Source organism: Aedes aegypti, chromosome 3 (genome assembly GCF_002204515.2).
Source record: "Aedes aegypti strain LVP_AGWG chromosome 3, AaegL5.0 Primary Assembly, whole genome shotgun sequence".
In the NCBI taxonomy this organism is placed as follows: domain Eukaryota; kingdom Metazoa; phylum Arthropoda; class Insecta; order Diptera; family Culicidae; genus Aedes; species Aedes aegypti.
In genome coordinates, this window is record NC_035109.1 from 157198822 (window position 1) to 157225292 (window position 26471).

Here is a 26471-nt window from a genome sequence, read left to right on the forward strand (position 1 = left end):
GATAAAATACTATTGTTTTTAATATCCCATTCAAATTATGATTTTTCGACAGAAAAGCCCACCCGAATGGAAAATAAGTGAACCACCCTAATAAAATACCACATATTAAATGTAGAAAATGGCTGACGATAATGTGAGAGATGTTCCAATACTATTGTCTTCAATATTCAATTAAAATTCTATTTATTATTTTTTTTTATTTTTTAACAAAAAGGACCACTCTAATGTAAAGTAAATGAACCACCCTAATGAAATATCACATATCATATGCTTTCAGTGGCCAACAATCATATAGGATATGTTTCAATACTATTGCCTTGAATTTCTCAGCAATTGAATTCAAATCGTTCATTTCAAATTCAATTCACTCCCCCAACTCAAAAATTTACTAAGTCCCAAAAGGTCGATTTTTTCAAAAAAAAAATTTCCAAATAACACCAGATCTCGACGTTTCATGCATTTCTAAGACATCTGGCATCAAAAAAAAAATTTCGATTTCGGAAATTTCTTCCTTTGGAGATTTTTCATGGGTCAAAAAAGCCAAACTTTGACCGCTTTGGGGGTCCACTTAATGAAGTCCGATTGAGCTCAAATTTTGTATGGGGACTTTTTTCGAGGAGACAAAACTTTTGAGCCCTACCTTTTTTTGAAATTCGAAAAATGGATTTTCATTGGCACCCTAATGAATACTCATGATTTCATGAGATTTTTCTACCGATACCGACATAAACGGAAATGGAAAATTTCAACCACTCCAGACGTTTCTGGGGATGTATCATTTAAGGGTGAGTGAAACATTTGGAATTATTAAATTGAATGAATGTAGCAACATAAAGTGTGTGATGGAACTACGGTGAACTGTAATGTATCTCCAATACGCAATAGCCCAGTTTTCCGAAAAATCATTATCTAATTTTCATCATCGTCCTTTGTCAGCCATTTTGATATTTCCTTCTATCTACTATTTTTCTTCTATCACTCTTCCTTCATCTACTCAAGTGTCTAATGTAACGATTTTGTATAAATTTAAATATCTCGTAAGTAAAATCAAAAATAAACTAAATAAATATGCTTATAAAATCAAAACCATTTTAAAATGTTTGTAACGAAAATTTCAATTTACGGTGTAAATTAAAATTTTCTTTCCCGAGGTTGGGAGTAAATGTAACCACTATATGATTGCAGCGCCACCAGCTGGAGTGGCGGGTATTGAAACTAACGCTGTAAAAACAACTATAGCCAAATTTGAGAACTCCCGTAGATTGGGTTTGGATCGCACTACTTTTTTGGAGGTTTATGTCTCCGATAAACTCACCACGATTTCTTGTCCATATTTAAGTATTAGAAAATCATACGATATTTTGTGGTCCAATCAGAGCAGGACACGTTAGAAATTGCTTCGGGTTTCAATACGCGATGTGGGACAATCGGTCCCCAATATGACCTGATATGAACAAAGATTCATTCCCGTTTAGCCAGTGAAAGTGACCAGTTCATATTCGCTTTCGAGATCGCTGCAGAAGTGGACTACAAATCAGTACAGAATTTTAAGATACCGTGTGAGCAAATTATAAGACAATTTGTAAGTCATCCTAATACTTTTCTAGTTTAGAAGTTAATTAATATTAAATTCCTCTAGAACGATAGTGAGAGCAAAGTTTTTGCCTGTGAAGTGGAGCGTGTATCCTTACTTTGTATTACAAAAGTGAGTTCAGCATAAAATGTAATATTGCTTAAACAAATACGAAAACCATTGAATGTATTTAGGCGATCGTGAGTAGTTCTACAGAACGGTGGATTTAAAATTAGCGGCCAAGAGCCTGCATTTAAGGTAATTATACTTGCTAGTGTTTAGCTGACAGTATTTTACTGAAGTTGCTCGTTTTCGTCTGAAGAACCTTCAGGCGAAGGTTTTTTTTATGGGATCAGGTACCATCGTACTACCAGCGCCAGCACGAAAGCGCCTTATCGGCGTTTCCACACGTGGTGCTTCGAGTAGCTCCTTGGAGGATCAAGTCGTAGCTAGGCCCACGTGTGCCCTCCCCCCTCAACAACCACGAGCAACTGCCTTCCAGATTCCACGAGCCACCGCTAGGATCAGCGAGACAAAGTTCAGCAGCATAACACGCAGGTTAGATCAAGCCATTTATAACAAACGTGCACGTTTAGGGGCTTAGGTTGAAAGCTAGGAGAATGAACTTGGAGCAACATTTATATTTCTCCCTCGTAGTGTATATCAACCATACAGTGAAAGAATTTTAGTTTCTATCAGGTTTCGGTATAGTTTGATACGGTTTTGTTCGGGCATATTTGCCAATGGTAGTTCTTACCTGACCTGCCCTGAGAAGAACTAGCCGGGTACGGTATTTTGAACACGCCCTTTCGCAGTACGATTCGTCGTACTGGCGCTTAAGCGAAAGGGTTTCCAAAAGGGTAGTTCGTTGAAGAACTTGCCGGTTTTGCGGAAATAGTTTGAAAATATTTGGCTGTAAAAATAGCTATGGCTTAGCGTATTTACCCTCTACTTTCCACCATTTCCGCCTCTGCAGTCTACCAACCGTTACAAATTATTGATTTGAATACGTTTTAATCGTACTGTTCGGAATTTGAATCAAGGTGTTCGGAATATGAGACAGAATGAACACAGTGTTCGGCATTTGAATCAAACTGTTGTTCCATACTTTTGCATAAAAACAATACTAAACTCGTTAAAATAAACATTTTTACCAACACACCCAACAGCTAACAATCAGACTTGACGAATGAATAGAAATTTTTACAGATATCATGTAATTTATGTCCATGAGATGCATTTGAAGACATGCTTGGCCTTAAGTGTTCGGAATATGAGTCAAAACGGTATTAAGTTTTTGTATGGACAACAAACCAAAACAAAAAACAAGATGTTTATGGACAATACCCTATGTGTTTCTGCTGATTTCTTCTATTGTGTGTTTTCTTATGAACACATGACATTTGAAAATTGGATTCCGATTCTCGTTCAGATTACGATTTTCTTTGTGCCATAGTTGAAAACTTCTGAGCTACGCAGTTCAAATAGCAAAATTCTTTTGTTCAGCATTCCCTAATGGCTATTCCAACATGCGTGATACAAAAGCCAAAAAATATAACCATCACAATGGCATTGGCATACACACCGAAGGGAATCCGAATTCTCCCCCCAACGGTCGGGTACCATTATATGGTGTTTTAAATGTTTCGATTAATATTTATGGTCCGAATGGGGGCAATAAAACTAGTCAAATAAAAGTAACATAAATATTAATGGCGGTTTTGGACGGTGCGACGCTTCGCCACTTGGGACACTCTCTTCGCGTAATGAATGGCGGTTGATTGAATGCGGGACTGCCGCACATTTACCCACCAACGAACGGCGGGTGAAATTCGCTGCTCTTAATAGAGATGTATTATTTATACGATTTTGTTAATCAACGATAAGATAGGAGTATGAATGATTTACATGCACTTGGTAGTTGTAGTTTTATGTGTAATTAATCGTATTCTGCAGTGATGGAAAGGAACGCTGAAGCACAATTCAAGAATGCTTGAACTATTCTTCATTGTGTTTTTTTGGTTACTGGGCGCTGTTGCAGCATGCGTTTTAACATTGTTCTTCTTCTTCCGGACATTACGTTACAAAAGAAGTTGAGCCTCAGTGTTTATATTAGCATTCCCAATGTAACTAAGGTATTCCATACCAGATTATTTTCAATACTTACAACCTGAATGATGTATTTATGAGCCCTGCATAAGAGGTAAAATACCTCAAATAACATCTCATACATATTTTACAAATACCCACCTAATAACTAGATCAGGTATTGTAATACCTAAAAAATACATGATGGATTTTCATATAAAAGTGAAATTTTTCAATAGTATTTCAATACCTCCAGCAGTCATCAATAGCTATCGAATAAAAAAAAAATTCAATATCATTATAGTACCAAAATGTGGTATTGACAATTGAACAATACCTATTTATGGTATGATACCAACATATGGTATGCATAGATCATTGTGATTTATTTATTCCTCCTCGGGTTGTTATACACAGCACTACTGTAGTACTGTTAGCTATGACTGACGATGCTGTTGATTTCTCAAGGAATTCTTAAGGAAGAAGCTGTTGACGATCTGTTGAGCAATTCCTACAGAACTCCAGAAGCACACTTCATAGAAATTATCTGAATTTCTGCAAAATATTCCTTGATGAATTCTTAGAAAATGATGAGATTATATTTTCCATGATTCCTTATAACTAGCGTATTTTTTCATCTATTCTTCTTTCTGGCGTTATATCCAAAATATGACAAATTCTACTTCTCATCTGTTCTTAAGCGCACTTTGCCAGTTATTAATCGAGAGCTTGTTTTGCCAATTGTCCAGTTTTGCATGTGTCTGTCGTATGAAAGGTACGAAGACTCTATGCCCAAGGCAGTCGAGAAAATGTTCTTTTCGAAAAGATCCACAACCGGCGGTATTCGAACCTATGGAACTCAGCTTGGTACTGCTGAGTAGCTGCGTGTGTACCGCTTCTGCTACCTAGGCCCCTAAAAAGAGAGAATATTTTGGAAAATTTTTGAAAGAATTTTTGACGGAAACATTAAAAATGTTTGCAGAATCGTTGGAGAAATTCCTAAAAAATATTGGATGGAGTTTCTACACGTTGAACCTTTTACCAATAAAATTTAAATTGTAAAGTAGAGTAACAATTATAGCTCGAAAGTTTCTAGATTCGGTGATACCCAATTAACATCCTTGCTGTGAATCGCAAATCAAATTAAGTTGATATCAGTTTTCAACATACCTTCAAATAACGACTAAGTGTCTTGAAAATAGAAACTTTAGAGACAACCTGCCTGAAAAAAGAGACCAAACATGAATCGAAAAGAGATCAAAAAGGGACCAATATAACAAAAATAAACCTAATAAGAACCTGGAGATAAGATTGTTATTCTTACCAGACATTTCTCTAAGAATATTTAAAAGGTACTTTTTGGGATTTTTTTCATGACATTACGTCAAGTATTACTGCTCGTATTTCTTTATGAATTTCTACATCATTTCATCCAGGAATTGATTCAAGTAGAAGTATTTGCCCAAATGAAGAAATAAGGAAATCTACTAAACAAGGCTACAGTAATTACCTCAGATATTTCATCAAAATTTCCTCCAAACATTCTTGTTCAAGAAGATCATCCAAGAATTAATTCATTGATTCAACCATCTTTTATTCTAGAATTTCCTCCAAGATTCTAATTTAGAACATTTGTAATAATTCAAACAGTATTATATCCAGGAATTTTCCACAAAGTTGTCGTTCGAGATTGTTTTAAGATTCCTTCAAGAATTGTTCCACGAAACTGTTGAGAAATTTCCAAAACCTTTAAAAAAAAATCGTTCTCAACACTTTTTTGGCAATGATTTATTTCGGTTCTTGATTTCTATAGTTTTTATTTTTGAACATCCCTATCCTTTTTCATTTTTTCCTCAAGCCTCTTCTGGTTACTGATTTTTGACAATAATAAAAATTCAAGTTTTTACGATACTAATTTTTTTTCTGGATTCACACATGGAATAAACCACAGAATTCTGAGAAATATCACCGAAATATCAACAGCAGATTTTTCTGTAAACCGTTCTATGATTTTCAATTCACCGAACGATCTGTAAAGATTGAAAATGATCATCTATCAAAAGTACCGACAGGTTCAGTGGTTTCTCACAGATTTTTTGTGGTTTTGTTGTTCTACAAAATTTACTGTGATTTACAGAAAATATAATGCTTATTTTACCGAAAAATTCGGTGCATTTTAACTTTTGTCCGGCGAAAATAAATATTTTATTTCAGATTTAACGTGTGATTTACCTTTATTTCAATCACCTCGATACAACGTCTAAATTTATTCAAGCCTTTGAAACAATTTGTGCAAACGAAGTTACCCACTACCACGTGATGATTGAACCGTAGACAGTGCCAAAATAAAATTATTTCTACACACAAACCACAATCCTCTGGTCCTGTTTTTGTATATGTTCCAAGATATCTTCCATTTGAGATCTAGCCTTTTAGCTTCATTAGCTAGCCTTTTAGACACTATTACTCTTCATTGATTGACATTTTAGTAGATCCATTATTTTTAAACCCAAATATTAATTTTGATTCAAAGTATATTGTTGTTTCGATCAATTGACTAGTAAATTGGCACACACCTCTATTTGGAAGGGCCCCCAAATTTGACTCCGCACCGGGCCCCGAAAACCCTAGCTAAACCACTGGTCCTAAGCACCCGACGTTCCAAGAGTCCAAATGCTTGCAAGTCCTCCTCGAGCATCGCCCACGTTTCATGCCCGTAGAGGACTACCGGCCTTATGGGCGTTTTGAATATGGTACATTTGGTGCGAGGGTGAATCTTGTTTGACCATAGCTTCTTGTAGGGGCCATAGTAGGCCCGATTTTCTCTGATGATGCGCCTTTGTATTTCACGGCTAACGTTATTGTCAGCCGTCAGCAAGGATCCAAGGTAGACGAACTCGTCGACCACCTCGAACGTCTATCGTAACACTGCTTCCTTGGCGAGCCCTATCGCACTCGGCCCCACCTACTAGCATGTACTTTGTCTTGGTCGCATTCACCACCAGTCCAACTTTTGCTGCCTCGCTTTTCAGGCGGGTGTACTGGTCTGCCACCTTTTCAAATGTTCGACCGACTATGTCCATATCATCCGCGAAGCAAACAAATTGCATCTCGTAAAAATCGTACCCCGGCTGTTAAGCCCGGCTCTCCGCATAACACCTAGCGCAATATTGAACAACAGGCACGAAAGTCCATCACCTTGTCGTAGTCCCAGGCGGGATCCTAACGAACTGAAGTGTTCTCCTGAAACCTTCACACAATTTTGCACACCTTCCATCGTCGGTCTTATCAGTCTAGTGAGCTTCCCGGGAAAGCTGTTCTCGTCCATGATTTTCCATAGCTCTACGCGGTAGATACTATCGTCTGCCGCCTTGAAATCGACGAGAAGGTGAAGCGTTAGGACCTGGTATTCACGACATTTTTGGAGGATTTGTCGTACAGTGAAGATCTGGTCCGTTGTCGATCGGCTATCAACGAAGCCGACTTTATAACATCTCACGAACTCGTTTTCTATAGGTGACAGACGACGGAAGATGATCTGGGATAATACTTTGTAGGTCGCATTTAGAATGGTGATGGCTTGAAAGTTCTCACAATCTTACTTGTCGCCTTTCTTGTAGATGGGGCGTATTACCCCTTCCTTCCACTCCTCCGGTAGCTGTTCTGTTTCCCAGATTGTGCCTATCAGCCGGTGCAGACAAATGGCCAGCCTCTCCGGGCCCATCTTTTTGAGTTCTGCTCCGATACCATCCTTACCAGCAGCTTTATTGTTCTTGAGCTGGTAAATGGCATCCTTAACCTCCCTCAAAGTTGGGGCTGGTTGGATTCCATCAACCACAATACTGACGAAGGCATTACGAGGCACGAAGCCGTTGCGGGATGCGTTGAGCTTCTGATAGAACTTACGTGTTTCTTGAAACCGGCACAGCTGTTCCATCTCCTCGCAATTCGTCTCCTCCAGGCGGCGTTTTTTTTTCTCCCGATAGAGGCGGGTCTGCTGTTGCCGTTTCCGTCTATAACGTTCCATGTTCTGTCGCGTCCTGACCGCCCGCGCTGCATTCTTCTCTTCCAGAATTTGCCTACATTCCTTGTCGAACCAATCGTTCCGTCGACTCCGGCCCACGTACCCGACGTAACTCTCTGCTGCATTGTTGATGGCTGGTTTTACTGTTCTCCAGCAGTCCTCAAGAGGGACGTCATCCAGCTCACCCTCTTCTAGTAGTTTAGCCTCGAGGTGCTGCGCGTAAGCAGTTGCGACATCCGGTTACTTAAGCCGCTCTAGGACATATCGGGGCGGCCGTCGGTACTGTACGCTTTTACGACGGATAGTTTTGGGCGCATTTTCACCATAACTAGATAGTGGTCAGAGTCGATGTTAGTGCCACGATAGGTCCTGACGTCGATAATGTCAGAGAAGTGCCGTCCATCAATCAGAACGTGGTCAATTTGAGATTCTGTCTGCTGTGGTGATCTCCAGGAGTATCGGTATGGAAGGCAGTGCTGGAAGTAAGTGCTACGAATGGCCATATTCTTGGAGGTGGCGAAATTAATTAGCCGTAAGCCGTTATCGTTCGTCAGCCGGTGGCGCTGAACTTTCCAATCGCCGGTTTGAATTCTTCCTCCTGACCAACCTGAGCATTTAGATCTCCTATGACGATTTGTGTGTCAGTGAATCATCGATTTGTTTTCGGCGAGAATTAACGTACAAATAAATTGCCAGATTGTCCGGACGTTTCGGTCGTTTTACTGGCCTACGACCATCTTCTGCGGACTCTAAAATATATTTTTTAACATTTAGAACACATCAAAAACATAAAATTAACACCTTACAATCTTCTAGCCGTTTGTTTACAGTTGGACGGCCATAACATTTACAAACATCATAATACATAAATTTCTACATACAACATACATACAAATATTTTCTGGTCATGTGTTGGTAATAGATTTAAGCTTAGTTATAACAGAGTTGTACGCCGTCTTAAAATTGGCAGAGTCTTTCTGTTTGTTTACAACATTATCATCGCCTCGTATCTTAATGTGAAAAGTTTCTGTTATTAATCTAGTGTAGCTATTTGTAACTTTGTCAAGTATTTTTGTCTTGTCAAAGTCGAAAATATGTCCTTCTTCTATAGTGTGTTGTGACAATCCTGTACCAGATATGTTTTTTGTTTTTACATTATACTTATGTTGACTTAGACGTTTACACAGAAATTGACTTGTTTCACCAACGTACGATTTTTCACATGCACCACAAGGAATCTCATATACTACATTTATGTTTTTGTCTTTAGATATTTTGTCTTTAGTTTTTGTAAATAGTACATCTTTAATTTTGTCAACTGGTTTATAAGCCACCTTAAAGTCGTGTTGTCTTAGATATCTAGATAGCTTTTCACCTAGTCCCTCAATATATGGTATCGTTATAAAATTGTTCGTAGCGTTTTCCTTGTCTTGTAGTGTATTGTACATTTTGTGTAGTCTTTCCCTAATAACTTTTTCTACAAGGAAACACGGGTAGTTGTTTCCTGTGAGAATTTGTTTAATCGTTTTCAACGTGTTTACCCGATACTTAGCATGAGTTAACTTTAAGGCTCTATCTACTAGTGCTATTATTGTATTGTTTTTGTGTATGAAAGGACTAACAGAGGTAAAATCTAAATATCTACCGTCTGCATCTTTCGGGAACCACTCCGTTGTGATCGTGTTGTCTTCGCGCCGCAGAATCATGTCCAGAAATTTCAGTTTTCCTTCTATTTCTAATTCAACAGTGAACTGCAGCCGTTGATGGAAGCCATTGAATACGTTCAAAATTGCCTCCACTTCCTCCTTTCGCGCACACAACAAACAATCATCCACGTACCGCTTGAAGAAACGAGGTACAATTCCCCGAGTACGCAGCTTCTCCAACGCATCTTTCTCTATTCGCTCTAGTACGATGTTTGCTACCACCGGTGATATTGGCGAACCCATCGGGATGCCAAATTTCTGCTTATAAAATTTCCCCTTGTACTGGAAATAGGTAGAGTCCAGTACAATCTTTACCATCTCGGTGAAACTTTCCTCATCCAGCTTGGTGTGTTCTTCTATTTCTTCCCACCTCAGGCGTATCGATTCGAGTGCGAAGTCGACCGGTACATAGGCCAGGAGAAGTGGATGAACTTGTCATTCATTTTTCTGTCAAATCTCATACAAAATCTACTTTTTCTTTGACAGAAATTCACTCTAGGTGAACCACTTCCCCTGGCCTATTGGTGAAAAGAGAAACCACGTCTAGAGAGAACAGAACATCCTGGTTGGTTATTTGCTGTTCACGCATCTCTTCACGCATCTCTTCAGCAAACTGAAAACTGTTCACTATATGATGTTCAGTTTTTCCAGTGACATGGTTGAGGATTTTGGACAAAAACTTAGCCATCTTATAGGTCGCTGTCCCGATTGCGGAATTTATAATTCTCAGTGGTCTGCCGTCTTTGTGGGTTTTGGGCAGACCGTAAACACGGGGTGGATTACAGTTGAAAACTTTCAACTTGGTTCTCTCAGAATACTCAATGAGACCATTCTCATGCCAATGATCAATGAGCGTGTTGATCTTCTTCAACGTCTTCTTGGTAGGATCGCTTGCAAGAGGCTCATACGTTTCGCTGTCGTTGACCAAAGCTTGCATTTTTTCCTCATACTCATCACGTTTCATCACTACGGTCTGCCCAAAACCCACAAAGACGGCAGACCACTGAGAATTATAAATTCCGCAATCGGGACAGCGACCTATAAGATGGCTAAGTTTTTGTCCAAAATCCTCAACCATGTCACTGGAAAAACTGAACATCATATAGTGAACAGTTTTCAGTTTGCTGAAGAGATGCGTGAAGAGATGCGTGAACAGCAAATAACCAACCAGGATGTTCTGTTCTCTCTAGACGTGGTTTCTCTTTTCACCAATGTACCGGTCGACTTCGCACTCGTATCGATACGCCTGAGGTGGGAAGAAATAGAAGAACACACCAAGCTGGATGAGGAAAGTTTCACCGAGATGGTAAAGATTGTACTGGACTCTACCTATTTCCAGTACAAGGGGAAATTTTATAAGCAGAAATTTGGCATCCCGATGGGTTCGCCAATATCACCGGTGGTAGCAAACATCGTACTAGAGCGAATAGAGAAAGATGCGTTGGAGAAGCTGCGTACTCGGGGAATTGTACCTCGTTTCTTCAAGCGGTACGTGGATGATTGTTCGTTGTGTGCGCGAAAGGAGGAAGTGGAGGCAATTTTGAACGTATTCAATGGCTTCCATCAACGGCTGCAGTTCACTGTTGAATTAGAAATAGAAGGAAAACTGAAATTTCTGGACATGATTCTGCGGCGCGAAGACAACACGATCACAACGGAGTGGTTCCCGAAAGATGCAGACGGTAGATATTTAGATTTTACCTCTGTTAGTCCTTTCATACACAAAAACAATACAATAATAGCACTAGTAGATAGAGCCTTAAAGTTAACTCATGCTAAGTATCGGGTAAACACGTTGAAAACGATTAAACAAATTCTCACAGGAAACAACTACCCGTGTTTCCTTGTAGAAAATGTTATTAGGGAAAGACTACACAAAATGTACAATACACTACAAGACAAGGAAAACGCTACGAACAATTTTATAACGATACCATATATTGAAGGACTAGGTGAAAAGCTATCTAGATATCTAAGACAACACGACTTTAAGGTGGCTTATAAACCAGTTGACAAAATTAAAGATGTACTATTTACAAAAACTAAAGACAAAATATCTAAAGACAAAAACATAAATGTAGTATATGAGATTCCTTGTGGTGCATGTGAAAAATCGTACGTTGGTGAAACAAGTCAATTTCTGTGTAAACGTCTAAGTCAACATAAGTATAATGTAAAAACAAAAAACATATCTGGTACAGGATTGTCACAACACACTATAGAAGAAGGACATATTTTCGACTTTGACAAGACAAAAATACTTGACAAAGTTACAAATAGCTACACTAGATTAATAACAGAAACTTTTCACATTAAGATACGAGGCGATGATAATGTTGTAAACAAACAGAAAGACTCTGCCAATTTTAAGACGGCGTACAACTCTGTTATAACTAAGCTTAAATCTATTACCAACACATGACCAGAAAATATTTGTATGTATGTTGTATGTAGAAATTTATGTATTATGATGTTTGTAAATGTTATGGCCGTCCAACTGTAAACAAACGGCTAGAAGATTGTAAGGTGTTAATTTTATGTTTTTGATGTGTTCTAAATGTTAAAAAATATATTTTAGAGTCCGCAGAAGATGGTCGTAGGCCAGTAAAACGACCGAAACGTCCGGACAATCTGGCAATTTATTTGTACGTTAATTCTCGCCGAAAACAAATCGATGATTCACTGACACATCAAGTCGCGGCGATTGAACCATTGATATCATATGACGATTTGGACGTCGCGGCTTGGGCAGCTGTCGTACTCGCGTTTGAGCTGCGCGTAAAAATCGTCTTTATCGTCATCAGTGCTTCTGGAGTGAGGGCTGTGCACGTTTATTATGCTGAAGTTGAAAAACCGGCCTTTGAGCCTCAACTTGCACATTCTGTCATTGGTCGGCCTCCACTCGATCACGCGCCTCTGCATTTCACTCATCACTATAAAAGCTATGTGTTGCCGCAGCTCTGGTACCTCTAAACGTTCGCACCATTGATCCCTTCCAACACACTTCCTGCAACGCTACGATTTCAAATGCACGGTCGTTCAGCACGTCGGTCAGTATGCGTGTGCTCCCGATGAAGTTGAGAAATTTACAGTTCCACGTACCGAGCTTCCAATCGCTAGTCCATTTACGTTGCTGTGCTCTTCGTCAATTGTTCCGGTTCGTATTCTCTCGTTGATTATTCATTGCTTGATCTTTTTTCCAAAATGTTCGGAGGACCATAGTGCGCAGTTTAACTGAGTCCTTCTCTGGCACTCGGACGAAGATTAGCCGCCCCTGACATGGGGAACAAACGTTGTTGTGAGCCGCTCCTAATATGGAGTACAGACGCTCCAGGTTTGCAGAAGCAAAAGCAGAAGCATGATCAACTGAGTCCTAAAATATTGGTCGTCGCATATTTGAGGCTTGACGATTGTTGGAGAAATACCAGTACACCAATGCAGATTTCTTGCACTCCATCATGTTGTACTGGCATACTTAGCAACCTCCTGCAATAGCACCTACACAGCAAAAATTTGTGAATATTAAGCAGCACGCAATTTGGACATCGACAGAAAATTGTGGCTGGCATTTGATAATTACAAGCTTCCAACTATATTTCACTTAAATCTGCTAGAAATTTACATGAATGTGCCACAAAACAAACCCAGCCACGCTCAATAATCACGCGACCGAGAGAACGCTCCGCATTGTTGACTGCTCTTTCAATCACTTCACGATGAAATCGCCAACCGTCGAAGCGATTCTGGGATACACTCATTTTACGCAGAACGTAGGGTGTCAGTGCTAGTAATGGACCCCTTAGTAGCTGAAATTCATTCTCGACGTCTTTCCGCAATTATATCTCAGGCAGGTATACGTTTTGTGGAGTCTAATAACAAGTTCAATGTCTTTACTTCACAGTACACCCATGCAACATACAAAATCATATGATTTTCCCAGAGAAATATACATTTGGAAAACAGATGTCCGAATGCCTATTATGGACCCTCCTGGGGTCCATAATAGGATTGTTTACAAATTTGACGTTGCGTATTATGGACCCTCCATTTGATTCCCATGTAATCCGGCTCGCTGCCGACGTGCCTATTATGGACCCACCTGGAAATGTGTATTATGGACCCTCTTATGTGGTTTCATTAACAAAACTGTTCAAATATCTGTAATTATGCGCCTCAAACCAAATATTTTGCCTGAAACTGCTGACTAATAATACAATTGAAGTTCCCCCTGTGAATTTTCATAGGAATAAGGTTGCTTTGAGTGCTAATTTTATGTTTTTCTGTAGAGGGTCCATAATACGCAAAGGGTCCATAACCGGCATCGACTCCCTATTCAACTTTCGCCAGCCACTTGCTAAGATGGTAAAACAGCCGAGAGAGCTCGGGCGCGTAGCTATCGCTCCAGCTGTTTATAACTCATTTTCAAACCAGCAGCAATGTAATTTTTTTTGTGGGCTTCATGGCCGTGCGATTAGTGTTACCAAGCATTTAGCCGCATCGAGTCAAGGGGTGTGGGTTCGATTCCCGCTTCAGTCTGGAAAACTTTTCGTCAGGAAGGTTTTTCGACTGTGCCACTGGGCGTTGCATGCTAGTCCGTTGTCTAGTGTGGTGCTTCCCTCAAAGGGCAAATCGCCCACTGGAAGCATTAACGTGTCGGTGTCTTTAAAAAAAAAAAAAAATTAAGATCGCACATAATTATCTATCAAATATGATGGAGTCCTTTTGTTACATTCAATTCGCTATAATTTTACAGGTTTCGTTTGTACGTTGGGGGCACAAGCCTGTATTGAGTTACATAGAATATTAAATGTTGAAACATTGGAACAAATGTCGAATAAAATAATCGGTAATTTTACACAAAAATCGTTGCAATCTTGTATTGTAACGATAAATACGTATATATCTAGGTTAAGTTAGGTTAAGTAAATTGAAAGTTTTTTTTTTTTCTTCTAAGCAGGTGAAGTCAATTCACCTGTAAAAATTCTGAACTGCTACGGCAAATGGAGTATCATATGTTGTTAACAAAATATAAATAAATGCTTAAGAAAAATCCATGTAAATTTCAGCGTTAAATTGTGCACATAAAGGGAATGCCAGATTTGTCGAAAATTTACATGACACATCGTGTAAAATTACATCAACATCATGTAAATTTATGCCAATTGTCGCGTAATCGGTTAGAGTCCATGCTAGATTACACGATGTATAGCGGAAACTTACAAGATTTTATTGTAATTTTACACGATGTGACGTGTAAAATTGCGACATATCTGGCATTCCCTTCATGTGCATGATTTTACGCTGTGTAATGACTATAGTGTTTTCTAACACAAAACGCCTAGATATAAGAAATTAATATAATGTTTGGAATGATAATAATAAAAAATAAATGAATGAATGTTTTAATGAAACGCTCTATTTGTAGAGGGGCAGATAAGATCCACAAACATGTTGAATATCGAAGATCAACAAAACTCGTTTATAATATTGAATAATGGAAATTATTCATTTTATTTTATTTAAGTTATTAGAACTTGAAACCGTATACTTATCTAAATAAGTAATGCATCGAACTAATTCCACTCGCTAAATATCCATAAGTTTGCTTCCACAGAATGATATGGGTAGCAAACAGTGGCAAACATGAACCAATTATAAGTCGTTTAAGTTCACTGAACAATAATAAACACATCATATTCTAATAACGATAACAATCACATTCCGAGCAAACATAGATAAGACCGAATATGAAAATAGCAAAACTGTGAATTATAAATACAATCGGGTACTGAAATAGAAGCAAAACGAATTACAGCTGGCTGATTGTGTGTGAGCAAGCACGTATACCCACTACTACCGACTGCGGAACGCGTGCACACTTCTGTTGTCGACCGCCGACACATAACGAGAGATAGAGACCATTCGTGGTGGCCAGAGAGAAGCGGTGTGCGAAGTGAGCAAAGAAGGAGGAAATATCGCTCGCTGCTGAAATTGATATCAGCGGGAGATTTGAGAGGGCGTGTGCTCCGGTGCCCATGAAAATAGCTCCGCCTTCGCCCGTGAATCTATAATTATCGTGGCATCCCCGGCGATACGCGAGCATCGCCCGTTCGAGACTGGGTGTTTTGGAAATGCATAGTTAACAGATGAATTTCATTTGAAATTTTGGGAAGGAATAAAATTCCTGTCACCGATTCGAAAAATATAAATCAATTTTCGAAGTGATTTGTCAATCAATTTTATTTATTTCTTTTTTTGGAAGAATCTTAAAATTTAAGAGCTATTAGGCACATCTCATCCCTCTTTTGTTGAAACTTTAAATTTAAGAGCTGAAAGGTACATCACGGGAACGATTAGGAGGTATCAACTTGAAAAGCCATGTATTGCCGTTGCCTTGGTCTCTGTTGAGTAGTGTCGTAGGTACCTGTTCGCAAATTTCCAGACTCTCCACCACACCAATTTCCAAGGAGAAGAAACAAGTTTCAACAAAAGAGGGATGGTACAAAAGTGGCATATACAGGGTGTCCGCAAATTATCCGAACAGCAAAATATTGGAAAGATCATCTCGCAATGAAAACAATGAAAAATCAATGTCCATGTACCTTTTATAATATATCTATATGTTAACACAAAATACAACTTTAAAAAATTTCGAAATAATTGCTTGTTACTGAGATAGGCAAATTTAAATTTTTCGGAGACATTTTTCCTGAGGGCCGCTAGTCATACTGTAGATGTGTTATCCCTAAAACCTAAAAGAGATGAATCCAAATGTCCTATTATTATTTGAAGTAATCTACAGGATAGTGGCTTCAAGTTAGACTGGAAATAGAAAATTTTACGGTTTAAATCCAGTGAGATGTATGGAAAATTCTCTTACATCATAAAGCTCGGAAAACAGCTCCCTTTAAGACACTTAAATACATTTGGGTTGGTTGTGCAATTATTTGAAATCGGAAATGTGTCTAACTTACTTCTTAAGAATATAATAAGCCAATGTTTAAAACCATGCAAGAATATTGAATTTATTATGCTTGATTGTATAGAGCCATGTCTTCAAAGTTTGTACGGATAATTTGCGGACACCCTGTAGCTCTTAAATTTTATGATTCTTCCAAAAAAAAAAAAGATTAGGGAATTATGACTATACCTAGTTTAAATATATAATGTGTGCTTACGATGGTTTTCTTCAAGTCGAGTCTATTACACTGAAGACACTGAAGACGGCCTTACAGTTGAGTTCGAAATACGCGTATCTGTCAAAGGATACAAACTCTAGTTGAATTAAATGGTATAGTACTAAATTCGGTTTAGTACCGGCATGATTAGAACTCACGACTTTTAGTATGGCTTGTTGAGTAGCTGCATGTTTACTGGTTACGATATTCAGGGTCCATAAAGTCCAAAAATGAGGTTTCATAATCATCACTGTGTTATTATAAACTGCTCATAAGACTAGAATGTGCACTACAGACTGAAAGGGTCAATAGAGTGTGCGGTTCGCACTACGTTCGGTACCTTACCCACTGACTGTCTGCCACCAGTACTCGCGATACTGCGAAGCGTCTTGGCCAACCAGTTTATTTTTTACTGCCGCCGTTTGTTTTTCTCTCCCCCATTTGGTTTACTTCATCTCTATCTCAGTCGCACACCAATGCGAATCAAATCGTGACTAAGGCCCCGGCTTGAGAAGGTTTGCTTCCAGCTTATTCTTGTATTTGAGTTAGTGGAGAGCTTCTTTCTTTCCACTCACCATTTTTTAATCATCCAGACAGTCAACAATTCGAATGCGCCTCATTGAAAGTCCTACAACCCGTCGGTCCGTCGGTACATCGATCGACGCGAGATTTTTTTACAACTTGCCTTTCAAGACGTTGTGCTTGTGTTTGAGCTCCCTTCGCGTTAAGGGTATGCGATATTGTAAGAAACTTTCACTCTAAATGTCATAGAAATCGATTAAATTTGAGAATGTTAAAACGATTTGTTGATTTTAGGCAAGAAATCTGTAGTTTTCGGTCCAATTTTCATTACATTTAACAAAATAAAAATGAAATATTACTATTTTTTGGTATCCGGTCATTTGGCCGAATGCCGCTTGACTGAATGCCGTTTGGTCAAACGCCATTTGGCCGAACAAGTCGTTTGGCCGAATGCCGTTTGGCCGAATTACGAATAAAAGAAACAATAATCAAATTGCTTCAACGCTGAAGAGTAGGATTCATAACTGTGGCCCAATTAGCTAAATAGATTGTTGATTTATATAATATAGTTGAACGTCATGTTTGTCGCTAAATTAGTGTTACAAGATAATATTTAAAACGATCCGTTGATTCAGCACGAAAGTGTGAACTCGCATAAAGACTCTAAGCTGAAGGATGGTTTGTTTCTAGGTTACCAACGTTTGGAGTGGTTACTAAGGTTTGGAGTGATTTTCATCATAAATTTTTCCTTCTTTTAAACAAAGCCTATTATTTCGATTCGTACTGGTTCTATAACGATTGGCAATAATAAAGCTCATATTTTAATTGGGAATTTTACCTTCTTTAGATCATCGGCAGTTCTTTGTAGTTACACTGACATAATAATTATTTGCATTTTACTTGCTTAAATTTTCGGAAGAGATTTTCCTTAGTTCAACTACCTGCGAGTGGATGTTTCTCGTGTAAAGTGCTTATTTAGTGCCAAAAACTATATCGCTAGTGAATCGTTTGTCCTAAAGAAAGTGTTGATCTTCTCCTCACGTGACGTCATCATCATCTGAATTGAATCCAGCGCAATTTATTGGTCGGTGACAAATATCCAGCAAAGCTTTCTTTTCGGATCCCGTCCCTCTATCATCTAACACCAGCAGTATGGATTCAAAATGTTATCATTGCGCCAAGCAGGTGAAAACAATCGAGTTTTTACAATGCGGTCTTTGCGACCAAGCAGTTCACATCAAATGCATCGGTCTCAAAAGGCAGGATATGGAATTTGTGAACGATCACAAAAATGTGATATGGTTCTGCAACATGTAAAGGACAATCCCATAAAGTCGACTGCTGATGTCGTCAGTGAAATTTCCGATTCAATCAAGGTCTCACTAGACGAATTGACACTAGACTGAATTTCGTGAAACCAAGGAACTAACCAAGTCACTTGCTGAGGAAAAACAACCTGTTGAATCTTCTGGGTTCTATCGAAACCGACCATGGCCAAGTATAAAACGAACTCGTGAGGCTGCTACACGGGATACACCAAAATCTCGTCCAGATGTCAAGCTGCTCATTGGCACGAAGTCAGTTGAGGCGGATAATATTATTGTCGAGACCATTGCGAAACCAGCTGAGAAATTCTGGATATACTTGTCTAGGATTGCTCGCCATGTAACTGAAGCGGATATTTCAGCACTAGTCAAAACCTGTCTACAGATCAAAGACGAGGTTGTTGTTCGAAAGCTCGGCCGATTTGAAACAATTTGCGTTCATCTCGTTGAAAGTTGGCATTAACAAAGACCTGAAAGATGCTGCTCTGGATCCATCCATCTGGCCAAGGGGTATTTTATTTAGAGAATTTGAGAACCTGCAATCCGAGAAGATAGCGAGTTTCTTCACTCATAAAATTATGCATTTTTCTAAGCTCTAAAAGTGTTTCATAGACTACTTTGATGAGATATTAGAATTGAAAACGCTAGAGCCAGAAAACCAATTTTGCTCGGACCACCCTATGTCACCGTAGAAAAAAAGCTCTAAATCGATTAACTTAAGAGATACAAAAAAACTTTTTTTCAGAAAAGTTGTTTGAAATTGAATGGTCTATAACTTTGCTGAAGTAAGTATAATAAAATTTCTACGAATAAGAAAGTTAGTTACACCATTTCAATGAAAACGTGGACCACCCTAATTTTCAATAACACCAAACAAAGGGCCTTACTAATACAAACAACTTTGTAGAAGACCGTTTTCGTCTAATGTTTCATTCTAAGGCTCAAAATGCATCTTTCCGCGTAAAACTGATTCCTGGACCACTGTGCACTGCTTCTTGCCACCCACAATATCGCTCGAATCCAATCCACATTGGTCCCAGAGCCATATCTAGGAAGACAAAAATGATTGCGCCTAAACCGTCAATTTTAGATATATGGTGTCTTCGGCAAAGTTTCTCCATAATTTTCAGACATTTTTTTCAGAGATCTGAAATTAAGGTGGCCCACATGGTTTACGAGATCAGCACATAAACTTTTTTGCTGACGCATTTAGGACTACACATTGTTCTACAATGTTTTAGAACAACCGATTTGGAGCAACTTTGCCGAAGAACCCAAATTTCTATCTCTTATGGTTCGCGAGTTATGATTTTTTTTAACAAAAAAGTTAAGGTGGTACTGAAAAATCAGTTTTTTCTTGATAACTTTTTATACCATCATTTCTCGCAAAAACTTTGTTGCGAGCACTTTTAGAACTTTTGATTGCGCAACTTTTTGCCGAAGAAACTACTGTTCTATCTCTTATGGTTACAGAGTTATCAGAAATTTTCTTCGAAAAAATGTTTGTTTTCAAATGCCGATGTCTCAGAAAGGCGCAAACGGATTTTCAATCTTTTGTCGGCATTAGAAGTATTATTTCTTTCTCTGTTTATGGTGAAAAAACTGTGAGGACGTTTTTTGTTTGAAAAGATTGACAAAATTTTGAAAATGATATGTTTTTAACCGAAAATTGTCTACAACTTGAAAAATATTCGAGATAGCTCTTTGGTGCCTTCAGCAAAAATGTGCAAAATTGAAAGTTCTGATTGTGCTTCATACAAGGTATTCATAAAAAATCAACGCTTACACATATATTCACCATAAACCAAATTTTATATGGTAAAGAAAGCGAAAAAAGAGATATTTGCTAGAACAATCGAAATAACTGTATGTATGTCATTTAAAATCGAATACATATGTATTGATATCAATCATAGTAAGCGGAATCTAAGGAGTTGAAAAAAGTAAAATTATTAGCTGAAGAAGTTTTCAAGTGATCAAGGCCCACCTTCTGGTTCGTTACCTTAGACAGATATTTGGGATTTATATCCAGAGTTTCTCGCTGTCACTATCAACGCTCAAAATTTGCCGATTCCGACAGGCCGACTGCGATACAATTCGGATCATTTTGTATCCCATCACCGTCATTCTGGTTATTCCATCACCAGTGCATTGATGGCGATAGACTATGGGTGATGGGTTAAGTTTAATCTTAAATTAAGCACATAAAATGACAATTTATCAGTACAATATTTTTAACAATGCTTCAGATAGATTGAATCTATATGTTGGTCACTGAAAAACAATAATAGCATGGATTATAACTACGTGATCACTCATTCTGCACTGATTATGATCTAGAGTGCGCTGGTCGCATCACTGCTGTTGGTTGTCAAATCAAAGTGATATTGATAGCTCGCAAATGATATTGATAGTTTTAGAGCATCAGCCATCAGCTGATATGATTGATATTAAGCAACTCTGTTTATATATGGCTCTTGTTCAAGATTCATGCATTCTTCAACAGGCGAATGCTGCCCTGACTACTTCGTTGTGGCAGATTTATTGGGTTTGATTGAATTGAATGGGATAAGTTGGATGCCCCGATAGAAGAATTGCAGATACTTCTATATATCTATGGGAAGATACCCAAGTAACCACGAAGCTATATATGAATACTTTATATTTGCTCTATAGTATGCTATAAGATTTTGTTTTAAAGTGACATTTGAGAGCTTTATAAAGCATAATTAAAGTAGGAAAGGGCCCCACAACAACCAAATTAATACAATACTTGGTAAAGCAGTTTTAGTGCACAAGCCCTACTAAAGCATTTATGTTTGTATATTTAGGGTTCATGATGTATATTAGCTTAAAATAATGTATTTTTAGGGCTTGCGTTAAACATAAACAAAACAATGAATCCATTGACTACCTTTCAATGGTTTTTTTTACCAGCTTAATGTTTTTTTTTGTTGGAATTAGGATTCGAACTCACAACTAGGATGATGGTGTGCTGGATGCCTGGCGCGTTGGTGTCCTGTGCTAAAGCTGCTGATGTAATAAGGTAGGATAAAAGTTCCTTATAAACGAAGCCACTGTGTGTGTTAACATTACTATTTGCCCAATTATTACGAATAGAAAGAATTCTCTTCGGCGATTGATTTCCTTTCCTCACCAAATGAAACATCAATAGAAATAATTTGATCACCATTCTTTCTCGTAGAGGAAATGACAGAACTTAACCCACAAAACAAAGCCCTGGTGCATTAAACAGATTTCAGGGGAGAGAAATTGATCGACATTTCCTCTCGCTCCTTATGAATAAAAGAGTCTCATAGATAAAATACAACAATTTTGAATGAATACACATATCTTTAGATCATGAAATGGGGGTTCGAGATGAAAGAAAGTCATTTCATTATTCTCCCATATCTCACAAAACGTCATGAGCGAGTGCTCGATCGTCTTACTTATTTATTACAGATTCGAGTGCGTTTAATGAGGTTATGTAATCTTGTATGACAGCATAACTGTATATTCACTCTAAACGCTTAGCATAATGCTATATTAAAATAATGCTACAAAGCATTTACAATGTTAATCAAATGCATCATTGCTTGACAGTTATTGAATAAATGCATGATAACATTATTAATGCAAAAAATGTTGATTTTCGACCAAATTAATGCAATGGTATAATGCTTGTGGTTACTTGAGTATCACGGGAAAGAAGGTTTTGGTAATTTGAAGGAATTCTTCAAAGTATACGTTTTGTTATCGTTAGGGGTTGATAATATAATAAACGGAACCGGTATTGAACGCATGACCTTCTGTTTAGTGAGCCGAAGCGGTAGCAATTTATAACCAACCACGGCATAGGCTAGCTGGACAAACATTATGTCGCGTGAAATAACAAGACACCGTTTATGGATTAATGTTCCATGGATCACTGTTAAAACTGCTTCAGCAACTAACTTTCCCTAACTCCAAACATTTCCCTTACTGAGATCGATCTTATTTCATTACATATTGTTTCAATTTAAAATGACTTTACATACAGTTATTCCGGTTGTTCCAGCAAATATCTCTTTTTTCGCTTTTTTTACCATACAAAATTCGGTTTATGGTGAATATATCATAAAACAATGATTTTTTATGAATACTTTGTATGAAGCACTTTCAGAACTTTCAATTTTTCACATTTTTGCTGAAGGCACCAAAGAGCTATCTCGAATATTTTTCAAGTTATGGACATTTTTCGGTTAAAAACATATCATTTTCAAAATTTTGTCAATCTTTTCAAACAAAAAACGTCCTCACAGTTTTTTCACCATTAACAGAGAAAGAAATAATCTTTTTAATGCCGATAAAAGATTGAAAATCCGTTTGCGCCTTTCGGAGATATCGGCATTTGAAAACAACCATTTTTTCGAAGAAAATTTCTGATAACTCTGTAACCATAGGAGATAGAACAGTAGTTTCTTCGGCAAAAAGTTGCGCAATCAAAAGTTCTAAAAGTGCTCAGAACAAAGTTTTTGCGAGAAATTATCGTATTAAAAGTTATCAAGAAAAAACTGATTTTTCAGTGCCACCTTAACTTTTTTGTTAAAAAAAATCATAACTCGCAAACCATAAGAGATAGAAATTTGAGTTGTTCGGCAAAGTTGCTCCAAATCGGTTGTTCTAAAACATTGTAGAACATTGTGTAGTCCTAAATGCGTCAGCAAAAAAGTTTATGTGCTGATCTCGTAAACCATGTGGGCCACCTTAATTTCACATTACTGAAAAAAATGTCTGAAAAATATGGAGAAACTTTGCCGAAGACACCATATATCTAAAATTGACGGTTTAGGCGCAATCATTTTTGTCTTCCTAGATATGGCTTTGAGACCAATGTGCAATCCTACGCAAAACATAACCCCTCGTCCTTCTGGAACTTCATCAAACGCCAGCGCTCTAAGAACTGCATTGCTACAAACGTAGAGTATTGAGGACATTCAGCCAGCACAAATTCTGAAGCAGCCGACTTGTTTGCAGCGTTCTTTGAAAGCGTCTTTACTCGAGTCTCTCCGGTGCCAGAACATACCCTCGTTCGACATTAGCATCCCATTACTTCAATTTTCAATAGAAAAAGTTTAACGACCTCGACGTCAAGAAGGGTTCTGGAGACGACAACCTTCCCCCGTTGTTGTTTCAACGATGCGCGTCCACACTCGCAGGTCCAATCACGGATGTCATCAATGGATCTCTCGTCGAGAGGAAATTTCCTTGCGCGTGGAAAAATGCTATTATTGTACCAATCCACAAATCTGGCAGCCGTAACCGTGTTGAAAACTACCGAGGTATCACGCTGTTATGCTGCTTGCTATGCGGTGGTCCTGACGGTGGCAAACCGCGCGACGACTGGAAGGTTAAGATGACCGAAGACGTTTTCTATCACTCTCCGGCATATTTGGGTACTCCCACCTCCCAATATGACGATTTCTCAACCTGGAACATAAAGAAAGTGCCAATCATCGCTGTAGATGAATGAATTTAAATAATAAAAAAAACACTTACCATTGACCAAATTCTACGTGTTTTTGTTGGTGCTCCACAGGCTGCCATTTGAGCATAGAAATCTGATTTTCTTTTGAAGCGCATAGCCATTATTTTGCTTTTATTCCGCTTTTTAGCAACATTTGTAATTTTAGATTATTTTCCTGAATGATATTCAGTATCTTGATATTTCTGAGTAGCATTTTTAAAAATAATCTGGCTTGTTTATCTCAAATAACAGAACTACAGTTTGTTAAGGTCAGAGCTGTTAAACGCAATACAATGTACGAGAGCAAAATACGTGTGTCACCCTCCCACTGTACGCGTACAGCATGGTATGAAAATCATTGTACTGGTATCACATGTCTGTCAGTGGTATAAGGTGCTCGAGAAGCTCATCTACAACATCCTGTACAACGCCGCATTGCCGATCATATCGAACAGTCAGCACGGGTTCATGAGGAGTAGATCGACTACAAAGAACCTCATGTGTTATGTCACCGCATTATCTCGCGAGGTGGAAGCAAAACAGCAGGTAGACTCAATCTACATAGATTTTGCGAAGGCTTTCGACCAACCCGGTGCTAGGCAGCCATGTTTTCGTGGTCAGCATCAAACTCAAGAGCAACAACGTACATTGGAGAAAAAGATTTCGCCATCATCGATTGTTATTCCGCAAACGGATATTTGTTTACAAACATTGAGATGTCAGTGGGAACCACTTACCAGTGGGAACCAGAGATGTTTGCTCGTTATTTTTCAATGGGGTTGTATAGGCGGTGCCAGGAGGTTGCTTTCGACACTGTACCGCATCTTTTAACCGTCGAAAAGATGTCGCACCTCGGATTTCCAGGATGGACAACTCGATGGCTGTTTTTGTATCGCTCCAATCGAACAGCATACGTGACCGTCAACTCCGCAAGCTCTTGCGCGTTCGAAATAACTTCGGGAGTACCGCAAGGAAGCGTCTTCGGTCCGCTGATCTTCATAATTTGCCGTAATTTAACGCGTTCAATCAATCTGCGATCTCGGAGTTACAATCGACTCAAAAATCAGGTTTAACGAACACGTCGCAATTATCACTGCTAAGGCTTGGTCCAGTGTTGCCAGATTTTTTCCGACTTTCATCTGTGTTTTCGACTGAAAAAATCTTTTTTATCTTAAGTCAACCTCTAAAAATCTTGGTAAAAATCTGTGTCGCAAAAATATCCAAAATTTTCATTTATGAATTCAAAAAGAGTTTTTGAAAACGTATTATGACTGTTTTTTGGCATGTCAACAATTTGTATTTTGAACTTATTCTTCTAAAAGTAATATAAAGGTACATAATAGTTTCTAAAATATTAAAAAAAAACTTTAGTTTTTGAGAGAAACTACTCAGAGTAATGGAAATTCTGATTTAAATCTTCAAAAATGTTACTCTAAACTCGTGAAATATCCTAAAATCTTAAACATCTTTTTTATCTAAAAAAAAATCTGTGATCTGTGATCACAGATAGCTGTAGGCAAGAACAGAAAAAAATCTGTGTAATTACAGATAAATCTGTATATGTGGCATCACTGGCTTGGTCAGCGTTGGGATTCGTTAGACGACACGCCTCGGACTTCACCGACATCTACGCGCTGAAATCCCTATTTTGTGCACTAGTCCGGAGCATACCAGAGTACGCAGCTCCCGTGTGGTCACTATACCATGTGACGCAAACGTTGAGGATTGAACGTGTTCAGAAGAAATTTGTTCAAAAATAGAATTTTAATTGAATATTGAAGACAATAGTATTGGAACATCTCTCACATTATCGTAAGCCATTTTCTACATTTAATATTTGATATTTTATTAAGGTATGTGAACCTATTTTCCATTAGGGTGGGCCTTTCTGTCGAAACATCATAATTTGAATGGGATATTAAAAACAATAGTATTTTATCACCTCTTTCATCATCGTAGGGCATTTCCTTTATTAGATTCGTGATATTTTATTAGGGTGGCTCACTTATTTTCCATTGGTGTTTGCCGAAAATTAAAAAAAAAAAATGAATTTGATCCTTTTTTTAGCACAATAGTATTTTAACACCTCTTTTATAATCGTAGGCCATTGTCTTCATTTTTGTTTAGAGAGGGTTTAAATTCCTCTGAATTCATGCGCCTCTAGTTCCATTTGATATGCGACATCATCGTAGGACACTGTTAACATATTTCATTAGGGAGTTTCTCTCATTTTCCATTTGGGTGCATCATTTTTCGTATAGTTTGATACCATGATTTCTCGCAAAAGTCTCGTCCACTTTCCTTAATTATGGTGTCATTGTAAAAATTTCAACCTTAATATCTACAGACCGAAAGATTATGGTGTGGACTACTACATAATATTTGCGTAATGTTCGACGAAAAATGTAAAGGTAACTTAGTAAACAACAAAAGAGTTTTCTAGAAAGCCTCTCATTGTTAGAAAGGTCCTTTTGAAAAGTTTTGCGTGATTTTCATTCGGAATGCAACACTTCACTAATCTGAACCAGTTCGGAGTCCTCATCTCA

The 26471-nt window shown here is 38.1% G+C and overlaps 1 long non-coding RNA gene across 1 annotated transcript; it reads left to right on the forward strand.

The window, feature by feature from the left end:
- Positions 1 to 1156: 1156 nt before the first annotated feature.
- LOC110678824 lies at positions 1157 to 2099 on the forward strand. The gene is made up of 4 exons (XR_002501968.1): positions 1157 to 1582; positions 1640 to 1705; positions 1768 to 1831; positions 1896 to 2099. It is a non-coding gene; the product is annotated as an uncharacterized LOC110678824 (long non-coding RNA).
- The last annotated feature ends 24372 nt before the right edge of the window (positions 2100 to 26471 follow it).